General features: G+C 34.6%; 2 pseudogenes; one reads left to right on the top strand and one right to left on the bottom strand.

Moving 5' to 3' along the window:
- Window positions 1–1,079: 1,079 nt before the first annotated feature.
- LOC149568714 (65-kDa microtubule-associated protein 3-like) lies at window positions 1,080–5,099 on the bottom strand (annotated as a pseudogene).
- A 3,281-nt stretch (window positions 5,100–8,380) lies between these two features.
- Window positions 8,381–17,058, top strand: LOC149568713 (type I inositol polyphosphate 5-phosphatase 4-like; annotated as a pseudogene).
- Window positions 17,059–17,450: the final 392 nt, after the last annotated feature.

The following is a 17,450-nucleotide window of genomic DNA, read 5'->3' as shown; positions in this document are numbered from 1 at the left end:
TGCATGTAATTTCCTGTATTTCAGAAATAGCAAATATATATCATCTTGATTGTTATGCAATCATAATTATTTTGATCTGAACCATACTGTATATGCATTTGGAATTAAGAATCATTCAAATATTACTTTAATACAAGAAACTGTTTCTACATTCATTGAATTGTGAAGAATTCAAGTAGTATCTCGTAATCAGAAACATAAGGAAATTACAACCACCAAATTATGTGACTGAGAAGTGAGTCTGTAGAGTCTACAGTTGCTTATTTTACTATAGACAACATTTTCCTAAGAAGCTTTACCCCAGTCAGGAATTGATACTCCAATGACACATACTCACAACCACTAGTTTTCTGTCCACACGGGTCCTTGCCAATATTTGAAGGTCGCATATGATGCATGACTACTACTAGGATTTTCTCCACAAAAGGAAATTCATGTTTTCATAAAAGCTATTGTCTAGTAACATCCTGACAAATCTCGTGCCTCTAAAAATCTAATGATGTCTGTATATGTTGGATCCCAATTGTGACGGTCACAAATAACACATTACATATCTTCCTAGAATGTTCTTGACAGGAAGAGATCCCTTGTTTTAAAATAAGACAAATCAGAGTCAATCCATTTAAAAGTCAGATATACAAATATAGGTGGCACATAGTCTATTAGAAACTTAAGCTTCTACTCTACTTACCAAACATGAGAGTCACATTTGTTGTTCCGGTTATCACCCATCACAAAAACATAGCCATGAGGCACATGCTGCAAATGGATATAACATGAAATGTAGAGATTTTAGTTAACTTGTTTATTGATCATGTAATCAATGAATAACAAAAGGATATGTGATGTGTGAAACCTCTATCTTTATGGAACACATTCACACAATTAGCAAGGTTGGATTTTTAATCAGTTCAATGTTTGGTTTGATATGAAATTTCAAAGTTTGGAAGGAATTACTCTGGTAAGAAGCAAAATTTTGATTTGCTTGAGAACATCCACAATCAGAATCAAAACTACAAGGTTTTAGTGATGAATATTTTGGTCCATCCAAGCTATATGGTGAAAAACTTGTATAGATGTCATAGATAAGCAATAGCATCCACTGCAATGTCATAGATGTCTGAGTAAACAATAGTTGATCCTGGCAGTGAGCTCTCCAAGTTGGAGAGAGCAGGTGCCCAGTTTCTGTTGAAGTGGAGTGATGCACCATTTATTCTTACATTGCATGGCCTCCCTGCCATAGTAAGAAATGTTCTATTTTAAGGTGAACATCCCAAGATCGATAGCCTTGCTACTATGAACTTTTTGGCTCCAGCATTGTACAGATCCTAGCGCGGTTACTGTTAACATTTCCTATATTGAAGAAATAAATAACACCCCAATCAGCATTCCCTGTAGCCAAGTAGTAAAGTGCATTGCTTACAATACTTGAAGCACGCTTTTCCCCAACAACGGTTGTTATTCGAGATGTATATTCCCTAAAATACTATACTTGCTTCCACAATGCTCATTTAACAATACCTACACCAATCAGCAGACACCAAAGAACTAGAAAATTCAGAGCCAGATGTTACAAGCACATTGCAGAGCTAAGTCTTATATGAAAAAGCATTATCTACAAATTTTTTGTTGGGTTCGTTTAACAGAATTTGGAAAGACTTTAGCAAGAATATGATAAGGATCAGACTTTTGCAAGAATGGGAGTAGACTTTGGGCATGCCAATGAAGAATTTGATAACATAGTACTCAACAAAAAATTCTTGCAAAATATATTCTTTCAAAAGAAATTTTGACCAGAAAGGCACCTGATAAGCTGAAGGTTCAAGAAAAAATTTTGTAGGAAGGTCAGAGCGGAAGACACTACTTTCAAGACATTCAACATGGCCTCCAATATATGTTTCACTCTCAAGTAGATGCCCATTGTAAAACTTTTCTGGTTTAGAGTGATGCTTGTTGGAACAAATGATGTTTGCCTTGAATGCCTGCAAAGGTTCATACATTAATAAAAATCCAACAATAATACATGCATGTATCATATCCCTGTTGGATTCATGCATAGCATTAGATAAAAGCACCGTACTATTGTAAATATAGAATTGACTATTTGTTATATTGTATACCTTGTTATAATCCTCCAGCCAGACCTCCTCTTCACATGCAAATATCCATTTTTCAACTTTCTCAAGGATTTCCTTCCTGCTAAATGCCTCTTCTTTAGTCAAAGCAATCTGTTCTTCAACAGTTTCAAGAAGTACTGATGGATCAACCAACCCTGAAAACATTAAGAGATGAAACCAAAATCACATCAGTTGTCTGAGTGAAAATAGATATCTTTGGTTATATTCTAACATAAGAAGCAAAACAAGCAGTGCCAAAAATTTACCTGAATCCAGGGAGGCAATTGCTTCATCCATAGCAATATTACTTTCTATGAAAAAAAATGAGTTCTTCTACAAATTTCTTCCAACTCTGTTCGCTTCTTTAGAACAAGTTCCTTCATCTTTCTTCCTTTCAACTCCTCTAGCCTTGCAACGTTTGCTTCAACCTGTAGAATCATAATCATATTACATATACAAAAAGAAAAAGTGAGCTTACATGCACAAGAATGACATCAATATCTGCAAACATCAGATTGGATATAGGTCAACCTGCATACATTTTCAATGAATTCCTCTGACAAATAATTGGGAGAGAAAATTTCATGCTCTGAAGCTACAATATTACAAGTAACACTCTGGAACATCAGTTGCTCTTCAACAGGTGTGTCCATTAAATTCTAGAGTTCAAGCATAGTAGTAGCCAAATCTTGAAGCTGTAAACATCCGTAGTAGAAGAGTTTTAGCACAGACACAGATCACAAAACACACAACTTGCACAAAACAATACAACAAAATAAAATAAGTTGTGCAATTAAAACAAATGCCCTATAAAAGAACTTACCTTTTGCATTCTATTTCTTTTTTCTTCTCACAATCTATGAATTGTCATTGCTAGTCTTTCAATAGTATCATCACTAATTCTCTTTTCTTGTTCTGACTCATCCAAGCTTGGATGCACTTCTTTCACAGTGTATGAGAAATCTATGCCAAGGACCGAGTATAATTCATGAAGGGTATTACAATACTCAATTACTTTGAACAAGCAATTATTTTGGGGTAAAAAAAATAGAGAGTGAGAACAAGGAAATGTGGAACAAAGACAATGAATGTAATAAAGGTGTCAGGACACATTAAATGAAATGATGTGGTAATCAGGAGGAAGTTTATGGTAAATTAAGACAAAGCACAAGTAGGTTGACATATACAGTTTAAGAAATGGTATTTTGACACATCTTATGTTATTGGCCATCAAAATTCATCAAATGTTAGCAAAAAAAAAATGAAAAACAATCAGTCTAGCGTCTGAAAAAAAGCCCCTCATAAATGAAAAATAGACATCAATGACAACTACCTCATAATATGTTTTCAAGCTAGAATCAGATAAGAATAATTGGGGTCACATATTAGAACTTTATATTAGAACTTTATATGCAATCTAGAGAATAAATATTTTAAAAGGATCTCTACATATAAAACAAGACTTCAAACATTCAGTGAGATGGGAGAGTGAAGAAAGCATTAAAAGCCCCTCATAAATGAAAAATAGACACCAATGACAACTACCTCATAATATGTTTTCAAGCCAGAATCAGATTAGAATAATTGGGGTCACATATTAGAATTTTATATGCAATCTAGAGAATAAATATTTTAAAAGGATCTCTACATATAAAAGAAGAATTCAAACATTCAGTAAGATGGGAGAGTGAACAAAGCATTAAGATTAAAGAAACGTGTCGCTGAAAAGTAGGGAACTATGAATTAACAACAGGAAAAACTGATTGAATTGCAGTGATTACAATTGATCTCACAAGTAATAATATTATCACATACTTGCAAACAATAATTCTATATTGCAGATTGGCCATTGGACTGAAGAAAGTCTGAATCCCTTAAAATTGCCGACATAACATAACAAAGCCTAGATGTTTGAGAAAAATATGAAATGAACCAGTCATAAAATCCTTACCTTCTCCTCTTGAAGTTCTTGGAGTTGCCTCTGAATTTCTTCAAGCTTTCTTACAGATAAATCACTATAGTCTACACTAACAGCAGAAGGATTGAGCTGCATATATCCAGTAATTTCATTTGAAATGCTTTGAATTTGTGTCTTAACATCCACAATCTGCTTAATCTGGTCTTCCTTTCTCCGTCGCATTTCTTCCAAGTGTGGAGTAATAGCTTCGAGTTGTTCCTTCAAGCTACCTAGCTTTCTTTCTCCCTACATAATCAAAGTGTGTGCACATGTTCCGCTTCAAAATTTTGACATAAAAGGTAATGATACAAAGACTCATAAATTCCATTAAGCCAGAGTGGTCTAAAGAGTCTCTCATAATGTGTTTAGGAGATTGTTTATCTATAATAATTAAGTAAGAAACATTTTGCTGAATCTTACAGCGAGTTATTACTAAACCTGCTTGAGCAGAGGGCGATCTCCAAGCTCTGATTCATAATCTGCTATCATCTAATGAAGCTGAGCCCTCGATCAGTTCACTTGATCCACTTTGCGTGTGTATACCTCCAAACACTCTTGTTCGAGCTGAAGCAACATTTTATCTCTTTCATCATCTGGTTCCCCTATTTCATCCCATATCAATTGAAATCAACCAACTGCTAGTTAATATCTCACCCAAATCTCTTTCAGGCTATTAAAACATTATGATTCATAAGCTTCATTGTGTTATCATCATCACAGATATCATTAATACCTAGAAAAATAAACCCGTGTAAATCTGCAAATTCTTTTATTAGAAACATATTTCGGCTGAAAGGAAATAGACTCAAAAAGTTAAAAGAAATTCAGCAAGGCCAACAGACTTTAAGATACAATTCTCCAGTGGGAAAACCAGCATGAATTCAACTAAAATAAGCACACAATTTATCCATTTTTTCAACAAAAAGAAAGAATCTCATATAAAACAATTTTACCTACAGCTCGTATAGAAGAGAACCACAAGTTGTTTCCAAATGGTATAGCTGATCCTGTTGCATGCTTGACATTTTGAATATGCTACTAGGTGTTTCCAAACTATTCTGTATCCACCAACAATAGCAGCTTTATTAGATCAAGTATTTATGTAAAATAGATTTAAACATTTGTAAAATATGAAACCCTACTTAATTTGATTTCCATGAAAAGATTCTTATTGTCAGGTCCAGACTTTCGAGTCTGGAAAAGATAAATGCTTGGTAATATTAATTTGCTGCCAAATACTTGCATATTTTTTATTCTTTGTCTATAGCTTAAAACATGAATACATCTACTAAACAAAATACAAATCACTCAAAAAATTTGAATGTGGTAGAAGAGTGATCAACAACACAGTGAATCGAGTCTATAGGTTTGTGGCATTGACAACACTTGCTGGTTTGAGAAGAGATTCAAAAGGAGGCCTGGTTGAGGATGCATTTCAACAGCAAGTAAGAGCGAAGACATGATGCATGCATCACTCTGATGAAAAGACTAGCAACGAATAACATGCAAACATATGCTTATTTTATAAACTTCAATGAAATCTATTTTCTCTTGATCAGATCAAAAGACTGCAAGACATCACTCAAGGCATTCGCATCATGATCTTAGCCAAATTATAGGAAGTCATTGTAATCAAATTACTTTCTTTCAATATAATGGGAGGAATCTCCTTTCACAGAAATTCACCGAAAACAAAAAACTCAAAACATGTAGAAAACAAAAAGTAGAGAATGCCATTTAAAGAACTTTTTTAGTGTGTTGAAGAAAGTTGGTAGGCAATATGATACAGAACTAGATTAAACATATACCCACCATTTTAATCTCAAACAAGACATCCACTCAATTGTTATCCTATCTTAAAACAAAATCAAGATTCATGAAACTACCAATTTAAAAGGTTCATAGTGCATTCTATCCTTTAAGCAAAGTGCAACTTGAGATAAAATTGTTTGAAAAGTAACCTTCTAGAACACGTGTAAAATGAAATGTACACTTTCTACCAAGTTTGGATTAGGGATGTTCTACTTCTAGATGAAGAGGTTTTGCAAGTCTAAAATAAAACTACAGCTCCAAAATCAATGACAATTTTTTTGTTTATAGTGTTACTACTACCACAAACATAGGAAATATACATAAGAATATGCCCACTATTTAGAAACATCAAGACAGTAAGACACAAGATCTTGAAGGGAAAAGAAGAGGAGGTTCATAGAATTAAAATTACAATTAATGAAAAAAATTCATTTTGGCATATATGTGAAAAAGGAAAACTTGCACAGTCTAAGCCAAGGATAAATTCCATTTTAATTTTAGGCTGGGCATAAAATGCATTCACCAAGCACAAATGATTAAATAATATCTGGAGCAAGTCTTGATCTATTTCTCTAAATTTAAGCTCCTTCTAAACATAATATAGAAACTCTAACAAAAAGCTATTTAACTATTAGAAGTTACAGTGTTTTGATAGATAGAACTAGCACCTTCAGGCCCTGGCTACCTTGTGGTAGATAACTGTCACACTTGATCCAAGCAAAACAATCTAGGTGGCATGCAAATTTAGCACGACATTCACCTTGAATTTTATCACAATGGAAGCCAAGTTCCTGCAGTCAACCAATAGTAATATCATAATGATACAGTATCTTCACATAATGCAAACAACTTTAGGATAATGATTTACTGGAGATGAAAACTTATAAGCAGCCAAACACAAATTAACAAATCACTTTGATAGGGTCCAGGTGAGAAATTGCAAAACCTTCTCCTATTTGAAAACATAAATTAAACTTGAATTTTAAACTATATTAGTTTTAATGAATAAGGGGACTAGGTAAACAACATTAGAGTGCCAATCTCAAATAACAATCAACTGGAAATGATATAGGAAGAGTTGTTCCTAGAGCAAGAGAATAAAATAAATCAAAAGAGAGAAATATACATATAACATTTTAAGTTTTAATTCTATCCAAACATAGGAAAAGTTAATTCTAAAGCTCGCACAAGTCCCAGCTAAAAATATTTTTTGTAAAATAGACTTAATTAATGGGATCGTGAGACTGAAGCCTAAGAAGCATCAATGCATTCAGACCTTGACAAATGAGGTAAGAAAAGAGTAAAACATTCTAACCATAATTGCAAAACTTGTTTAGTACTCACAAGCTAGATTGCTACGCGAGTTGTTATTAAATTCATGATGATTCTTCCCTATAAAACTGATTTGATAGTAGGGAAAAACATAATTTTTGTGGTAATACTTATCCAAATCCACATTAAAACCTTTTTCTGCCTACAATTTTTAAGAAAAACACTATTTTTCACTTCATTTCCAAAAACAATTGGCAACTTAGTGTAATTAATCTTTCATATTTTACTTCATTTATTAATTTAAGTTATCTTGGCTGTGCATTTCATATTTTATATTTCAGTATGTCAGCAACAAAGGGTTTGTTATCAACAAAAGTATGAATAATATTTTGTCACATGCTTGTCCTAAGGTCAAATGGGATAAGTAATGAAATATACTTCTTTATACATAAGAACATAACAAACACTAATCTATTAAATAAATAAATATCAACTTTCATGAATTTAAGATATTAAAATCTCAATTCTTATAATTTCTATTTCAATACATTGCTTACTTACAAATAATTTGTTTACTTTTAAATACTTTATAGAAATTATTAACTCCATTCAAAGTAAGAGATGCTTCTAACATGCACCATCCAATTTCAAATTTTAAATTGGGCAGCCATTATTCTTCCCATAAAATATGATTTCTATCAACTTTTAGTAGTTACTAAATTTGAATATAAAATCAAATGTCAATATGATACTTCCACATGCCAATTTCTAAGCTAAAACATGATTTCATAATGTTTGCGCCACTCAACCTATTGCTCAAACTTTTAGATCTTAAACTATAAGAAATCCACGAAAAGAGAAGCTCGGTGTAACCATGTGATTAGTTCAAATCATACTTTAAAATACAGAATACTTTTTATAAATTGCAAGCCATGTAAACCTTGACAGTCCAACTAATAAGTCAAAATCATTCTTCTCCATTGATAGAGCTTTCTATGTCTAGTCTTTTGGTTGCTTGTCAAAATAGTGGTTCTCCATTCTTATTTACAAATATATTTCTTCTTAGCTGTGATGTCAGCCCATAGCTAAGCAGAATCTCTGTAAATAAGAAAAACGTTTCCATCCATTCTCTGCTATCTATATAAAAGAGTGGTAGGGTTGCTAAACTCTTAAGACCCACATTTCTAGCTACATCATCATTCTATTCAACTTGTCTCTACCAATGGATGAAAAGAAGAATAAGGCATGTTTCACCGAAACACTCTTTTAACATTACCATATACATTGATCGACCCATATTTTGTAGACAATGAAGTTGATTAAATGATCTTGCTTGGTTTTTTGTATGTGCAGTATTCATGGCCGAAGTTGGTTGCCACGAAATGGCTAAATATAAAGTCAAAACCTGAAAAGTTTCAAGCTGATGGATTTATTGAAGGTAATCCCATTCTCACAAGGAAGAATGTGCACTTGATTTTTATAACTGTGGTTTAATTTGTCCTTGTTTTGGACGTTCATGGTCGTATTGCACTATTGCTTTTACTTTTGAAAACTTTCTAGCTTGCTTCAATGAAGTGTAGTTTATCCTAAGATATTTCAAATTTCTCATGGAGACCTCTAATACTACAAATCAGTGCTCTTAAAAAAAGTTAATTTTTCTAGTATAAGGTCAAATATTTTGGTGCTCAAATCACTATTTTGAAAAAAATGATAAGTTGGGTGTTAATTTGATAACTTACCAAAAGACATCAATGTTAGGATAAACCACGGACAGAAATAAAAAACTACATGCAAATATAACCAATAACAGAAATAATAGAACACACAGAAATGAACACAAGGCACCAAGATTTAACGTGGTTCACCCAATCCCTGGGCTACGTCCACCAAACAACAAGTCCGATCTTATTACAGTCCAGTGATTACAACCTGATTACAATCCGTAATCCCTTACAGCTCAATATCGCCGCAAGAACCAATTTCGTATCACCACACATAAAAATACCCAACCCTAAGCCCTTTTTATACAAGTATTAAACCGCTTTAGGGTTATAACATGTCGGCCATATGTCGGCCATAATATGTCGGCTACCATGTCGGCTACTTCCAAAAAAAAAAAATTTCTCGGGCCGATGCCCCGAACCCCACTATTTATGAAGTATGTACAGTACTTTCTTGATCAGTCACCACAATCTAACAATCTCCCACTTGGGGACTGATCAGGCTCCACACTAAACAACAATCTCCCACTTGGAGATTGATCCTGTAGCAATACAACTACCGCATGGGGCTCACACTGGATCAAACCACCCTGGACTCTGCTATTCTTTTATTCACATTTAGTCTAAAAGACCAACTGAAGCTAAAGAGGAGTTCAACTTCTCCCTTGTGACAACCTTTGTCAACATATCTGCTGGATTTTCATTGGTATGTATCTTCTCCAACTTTAACTGTCCATCCCCCAAAACTGACCGAATGAAATGGTACCGCAACTGTATGTGTTTGGTCTTAAAATGCAGAGCTAAATTCTTAGCAAGATGAATGGCACTCTGACTATCTGTGAACAAATAATTATCCTTCTAAGGATGTCCCAATTCTTCCAAGAAGAACTGGAGCCATATCATCTCTTTGGCTGCCTCTGTAGCAGCAACATTCTCTGCCTCTGTAGTGGAGAGAGCATTAATCTTCGGTAGCCTAGAAACCCAGCTCACGGCTGCCCCACCAACAGTAAAGACATAACATGTAGTACTCCGCCTGGTATCAATATCCCCAGCCAAATCTGAGTCAACATAGCCCTGTAAATCAGTAGTAGAGCCCCCAAAGTGTAAACACTTATTGGATGTTCCTCTCAAATATCTGAGAATCCACTTGACAGCATGCCAATGCTCAAAACCTGGATGACTCATATACCTGCTAACGACTCCCACTGCATGTGCAATATCTGGCCTAGTGCATACCATAACATACATCAAACTTCCTATAGCTGAAGCATAGGGTACCTTGGACATCTTATCCTCCTCTTCCTGTGTCTTGGGACACATCTCCTTAGTCAATTTCAAATGACCAGGTAAAGGTGTGCTGACAGCTTTAGCATTCTCCATAGAGAAACGTTGCAACACCTTCTCAACATAATCAGCTTGAGATAGCGTCAATGTTCTGTTCTTCCTATCTCTGCAAATCTTCATACCAAGGATTTGTTTTGCTGCCCCCAAATCCTTCATAGCAAATGCATGTGCTAACTGGCATTTTAGCCCCTTAATATGATGCATGTTAGACCCAGCTATAAGCATATCATCAACATAGAGACATAAAATAATGTAGCTATCAGCATCCAACCTCTTAAAATAAACACAGTAATTTGAATGACACCTGTTATATCCATGCTCATGCATAAAACTGTCAAATTTCATATACCATTGCCGAGGTGCTTGCTTCAGGCCATATAAACTTTTCTTCAATTTGCACACTAAGTTCTCCTTACCTTTGACCTCAAAACCCTGTGGCTGAGCCATATATATTTCTTCATCCAAATCACCATGAAAAAAGGCTATTTTAACATCCATCTGCTCTAAATGCAAATCTTCAGTAGCCACAAGACTTAAAATAGTACGAATAGAAGTCATTTTAACAACAGGAGAAAATATCTCATCAAAATCAATTCCCTTTTTCTGTGCAAATCCTTTTACAACTAACCTGGCCTTAAATCTTTTCTTACCTCCTTCCTCTTCTTTCAACCTGTAAACCCATTTATTCTATAAAGCCTTTTTACCTGCAGGCAACTTGCACAAATCCCATGTCTTATTTTTCAGCAAAGAGTCCATTTCATCTTTCATTGCAGACTCCCACTAAATCTTAGTATCCACCTGCACAGCTTCATCATAACTTTCAGGTTCACCAGCATCAGTAAGTAAAATAGAATACAAAGAGGGAGAAAACCTTTGTGGAGGTCTAATTGGCCTTGTTGACCGTCTAACATTCACTGGTGTGTGTGGTATTTGTTGTTGCAGTTGTTGCACATCATGAGGAATGGCTGGAACATCAGCTTTTGGAGTATCATCCAGCACTACATAATCATCTTCTTTCTTCTCATGTTGCTACAACAGATCTTTGTACAATACTTTTTCATTGAATATGACATCTCGGCTTCTTATAATTTTGTGATTTTCAAAAATCCCAAAGCCTATAGCCAAATTCATTAATGCCATATCCAACAAAGACACATTTCTTTGATTTCGCTTCTAGCTTGGTTCTATTTTCAGAGTCTATATGAGCAAAAGCTTCACAACCGAAGGTCTTGAGAAAAGAATAACTCACCTTCTTACCAGTCCATGCTTCCTCTGGAATACCACAGCCCAAAGGAGTAGAGGGACCTCTATTAATCAAATATACTGTAGTATTGACAGCCTCTGCCCACATGTGTAAGGGCAACCCAGCATGCAACCTCATGCTCCTTGCGCGCTCCATTATAGTCCTATTCATGCGTTCAACCACTCCATTTTCCTGTGGAGTCCTTAGAATAGTTTTTTGTCTACGAATACCATTAGTGGAGAAATAATCTTCAAATTCATGACTGCAATACTCACCACCATTATCAGATCTGAGACATTTTAATTTCTTACCAGTCTCATTTTCAACCAAGCATTTCCATTTCTTAAAAGTTTGAAATACATCAGATTTCTGTCTAAGGAAATAAACCCATACTTTTCTAGTTGCGTCATCAATAAATGTAACATAATAATGAGAGCCACCAAGGGAAGATACCTGAGCCGGTCCCCATACATCTATATGCACAAGCTCTAATTTCTCCTTTTTGTTTTCCTTCCCTGTCTTTACAAAACTCACTCTCTTTTGTTTTCCATACACACAACTTTCACAGAAATCCATATTCACACATTTTAGACCTGGTAAAACTTTCCTTGAATGAAGTACTTTCATACCTTTCTCACTCATGTGCCCAAGTCTATTGTGCCACAGCGCTGTATCAGAATCTACAACAGCTATTTGGTCTCCCTGCTCAACTGCAGTAATTGTTCCTGAATATTCATTTTTCTCTGAAACAATCAAAGTAGAAGGAACAATATGACCTGTACAAAGATATAAGGTGCCTACTTTCACACCTTTTGCTACTACAAGGGAACCTTTTGAAACCTTCCAATTTTTATCATTAAAAGTAATTACACAACCCTCATCACCGAGTTGCCCTGCTGAAATTAAATTCCTACTCAGCTTTGGAACATGTCTTACCTCATGTAGTAGCCAATGATTCCCATTCTGCAACTTAATCTTAATTTTTCCCTTTCCAACAATCTGACAGGGTTCATTATCCCCCAAATAAACAAGCCCAAAATCCCCTTGGACATAATCAATGAAATAACCTCTATGAGGTGTAGCATGAAAAGAAGCACCAGAATCTAAAACCCATGAATCATCAACACTCTCTAAAGACAGAAGCAAAGCATCCTCTTCGGATTTATTACTTACCACATTTGCCTCTTTGTCTCCATCTGATTTATCTCCTTCATTTTTCTTTCGAGTCCAGCAATCTTTCTTTTTGTGCCCTAGTTTCCCACAGTACCAGCAATCATTTGGTCCTCTCAATTGAGACCTCCTCCCCTTTGACTTTCCTCTTGATTTCCCACGATTTCCAGAGTTACTTCCTCTTTCAGTCATTCTGCCCCTGCTTTGTGCATTTAAAGCACTTCCTGATGTAGATCCACCTGAGGATTTTCTACGAGTTTCCTCACTTAAAATAACATCGATCACATCATCATATTTTAGGGTACTTGATCCAGGAACAGAATTACTCACCGCCATTACCAAGCCATTCCAGCTTTCAGGCAAAGAACACAAAATCAAGAGAGCCCTAATTTCTTCATCAAAATTGATACCCACAAAAGATAATTGACTAGTAATAGTATTAAACTCATTTAAATGATCTGCAACAGATCCACCTTCTGCCATTTTCATATTAAATAAACGCTTCATGAGAAATACCTTATTTGAAGCGGAGGGCTTTTCATACAGTGTCGCTAGGGTTTTCATCAAATCTTCTGTCATCTTTGCTTTTGTAATATTAAATGCCACCGATGGTGCCAAGCATAACCGAATGCTTCCGAGTGCTTTTCTGTCCAAAAGATCCCATTCAGCCTCTGACATAGTTCCCTGATTCTTGGCTTTTCCTTCCAACGGCTTCCATAAATTCTTCTGATATAAATAGTCTTCCATTTGCATCTTCCATAACTAGAAGTTCTTCCCATTAAACCTATCAACCCTTAGCTTACCATCATCTGCCATTGCTCCCACTCAACCGTGAGACTCCCACTTAACCGTGAGACTTTCCTGCAGAGGATAACTGAGAAACAACTAGGCTCTGATACCACTTGTTAGGATAAACCACAGACAGAAATAAAAAACTACATGTAAATATAACCAATAACAGAAATAATAGAACACACAGAAATGAACACAAGGCACCAAGATTTAACATGGTTCACCCAATCCCTGGGCTACGTCCACCAAACAGCAAGTCCGATCTTATTACAGTCCAGTGATTACAACCTGATTACAATCCGTAATCCCTTACAGCTCAATACTGCCGCAAGAGCCAATTTTGTATCACCACACATAAAAATACCCAACCCTAAGCCCTTTTTATACAAGTATTAAATCTCTTTAGGGTTATAACATGTCGGCCATATGTCGGCCATAATATGTCCAATACTTTCCTGATCAGTCACCACAATCTAACAATGAACTCATTGGGAACCACTCTTTCCTATCTTTGCATTGATGTCAATTGTTATTAGATTTTCTAATGAGGGGAGGTCTATTTAGTGGCCAAGTAGAATTCAAGTTTTCAAGGTTTCATACTTGATACAAATAAAAATGATAAGTTGGTACAAATAGATTTTGTATTAATCAACATTTTGAATCAGGTTCCATGATCCTATTTGTATATCTAAATTAGCACAGTTGTAATTCTTACTACTTTTCTCAAACATGACAGAAAATTTGGTGACCAGACCTACATATGACACACCAAAAAGACATGAGCCATATATGTCTTAGGATACAAACGTGCAAGATCTAAGGTATATCACTCATTAAAGTGGATTCAGATAAATTCAGATAAGGTGTTACTGTTTTGCCACTACCTATAAAAATATTTTCTTCTAAAACACTAAGCTATCAATTTAACCCATGTTGCATTACAAGAAAAATATGACTTCAATTTGTTTTTTTGGGGTTGCAGGGTATTTGTGGGAACATGGAATGGAGGAGGTGAAGTGCCCCACAGTGGCCTCAATTTGGATGAATAGGTATCATCAACTCCAGTAGATATCTATGTTTTTGGGTAAAAAGAATATCCTCTCATTTCATTCCAATCAGTTGTATCAACAGAAAACATGTTCTCTTCTTTTTCTAGTCAATTGGGTTTCAATTCATGGGTAAGTCATTTTGTTTGGTGCATACAGGTAATGTTGTTCCTGTTGGGCTAGGGTGATTCCTCCTTTGTCTGAGTGTTCATCCAATCTTTTGATTTGCTTGGAAGTGGCCCTTGATCAACTATCTTCTAGAGATTATCAAGTGGAATCTCATCTCACTATCTTTAATTGCAGGTGTAGTATAACAACTGTGCCTATGTAGTGTGCATTTGAGGTCTAAAAATAAACAGCTTTCATTTTACTTTTTTCAGTTTGATTACCCCAACATGCCAGTTACTCAATTTTACTACATGCTGACCATCAATAGCTAACAATAAAAAAATCAAATACAAACTTCACAAGCATAGATAGCAGCTTCCAAAAGACTAAATTTCTTGGATAAAAACCTGAGTCAGACTAATCAAAAGCTTGGTGTCTGAACAAAAAAGATATCATGAATGAAGTGTATATTAAAAAATGTTGGCAATAGGAGCTGTATTAAATGTAATTAGCTTGTTGTCAATCAGTTTCAATTAGGAACAACAGCTTTCTCCTAAATAATATTCTGTTGCATTTTTTCTACTATTCATTTTTATAGTTTAAAAAATAACTGCTTAAACTTAGAAAATTATAGATTGCATCGGCAAAACTAAGTTCTCAATCTCAAAATCTGAACCTTTTTCTCAAAAACTTGGAATCTGAGCATTCAATATACTGATAGAGCAACTAATAAATTATGAAATTCCATGAACCTTAAGCAGTGTCTTCCATAATGGGAATCTTAGTCACATAAAGCCATCAATTTGTGGATAAAAAGGAAAAAGCTAAAAGTCATGGTAATACTCTTAAAAAATGATAGAAACATCACTGATTAAGGCTTCACAATCCCTGAATCCCATATTTTACAAAACCTCTCTTTCAAAAGTAAAGGATCCATTTAATTGCATTTAGTTACTACGTCATATACATACATAACTAAAACTTTCAAAAGATACTCATTTTAACATTTAATTATTAGTCTATTTATGCTTAATGCATTTGTTATCAAAATTAATTATTTTTATATAACTTATAATTTATATATAATGAATATATTTATATAATTAAAAATCAACTAACTAATTGTTCTCTCCAAACCACTGAAAGTGAAAGATATTCATCGAACATCAAAAAAGAAGTCTTCCCATGACCTTTTCATTTATTGATATTGATATTATCTCCTCTCAGAGAAGATGTTATATTCCTTAGTTTTAACCCCCTTTTTTGGATATCTCAATTGTTTTTGCAGGTTTTAGGAAATTGTGCCATTAAATGCTGGGAACATATTGGGTATAGAAGACAATGGTCTCGCTGCAAAATGGTTAGCCCTTATTCGCCATACATTGAACAAAGATAGAAATCAAAGCATCAGTTTTACATTTTGTAGAAAGGATGGGTCAATATCTTTAGAGGATCAAATTTACAGTTTTGATTCTGATTTTGAGGGTTCTTAAGGGCATAATAATTTTGCTCCATCTGGATCACTTTCATCAGAAGATGAAAGTTCATTTAGTGGGAGAGATTCACCATATTCTCTTTACCGTAGCCCAATCTCATACAGTTCTTCATCAGAAAGATCCTCATCCAACTTGGGTGAGATGAATTACAACTTTAATTCAAGTGGGCCAGATTATTGCTTGGCAGCTAGCAAACAGATGGTTGGCATTTTTCTGTGTGTTTGGGTGCATAGTGATCTAAGAAAACATGTCAGAGATATAAAAGTTTCTTGTGTTGGTTGTGGGCTAATGGGCTACCTTGGAAACAAGGTATAATTAGAAAACTTGTTTCATGTTTTCCACATTATTCAAATGAACTATTATTGTAGGGAATAGTTCATTTCAAGATTTTAAAAGTTGTTCAATATTATTGTATCTAAGATTACTCATACTCTAGAGGAATACCTATTTAACAGATATTTTACTTGTATACAGGGCTCTGTTTTGATCAGCATGCTATTCAATCAGACAAGCTTTTGCTTTGTTTGTAGCCATTTGACATCAGGAGAGAAAGAAGGTGATGAGATATTGAGGAATTCTGATGTGAGGGAGATAATGAAGAAGACCCACTTTCGCCAAATAAACAAGATTCTCTCACAGAAAACCCCAGAGAGAATTTTGGAGCATGAGTAGGTTTTAATATTGTATCCTTATACTCCCAAATAGATATTGAATAACTCAATACCATTAAATTTTTAAAGAAAAAGAAAATGAGAAAACTTCATATGAGATCTTACAATTATCTATAATAATTTATGACAAAGGTTTATGTAATATGATGTCTGTCTGATTTGGTTCTATATTTTCTTTCCTTTTGCAGTCGAATTATTTGGCTTGGAGATTTGAATTATCGTCTTGCACTCCATTATTTTGACAGTAAACAACTCATGGGAGAAAACAACTGGGAAACTCTATTCGGAAAAGATCAGGTAGATACATAATCTATGGCATTGGATTGAAATGCCAGGGTTTGGATTAATTTTATGACCCAAATCATAAAAAAATCATTCTTAATGAATAATTCTATTGAACATTCATAGATGTGCTAAGATTTTATTGAAACTTTTTTTCAAAAATCTTTTTCTCTGTATATTCAATGGGATCTGAATATCCAAGGGCATGCAGTAAGGTGTCTTAGACTTGGCTCCTACTCATGGCCATGATGGATTTGATTCGAGGTAAGTCTTTCGAACCCAAACTGTGGTCGTTAAGCACCAATATTTAAACAGGAGTTAACAAAAAGAAAACAAACTTTGAAAAATATAATGTTACATTCTTCCTCCCTGAAATTTAAAGGCATCTATTGGTTCATTGGAAGAAACAAAAGTTTGAA

The sequence above is a fragment of the Cupressus sempervirens genome, chromosome 3 (assembly GCF_028749045.1).
Source record: "Cupressus sempervirens isolate cs-2001-9-10 chromosome 3, ASM2874904v1, whole genome shotgun sequence".
Classification (NCBI taxonomy): domain Eukaryota; kingdom Viridiplantae; phylum Streptophyta; class Pinopsida; order Cupressales; family Cupressaceae; genus Cupressus; species Cupressus sempervirens.
This window is presented reverse-complemented; position numbering and strand designations above follow the sequence as displayed.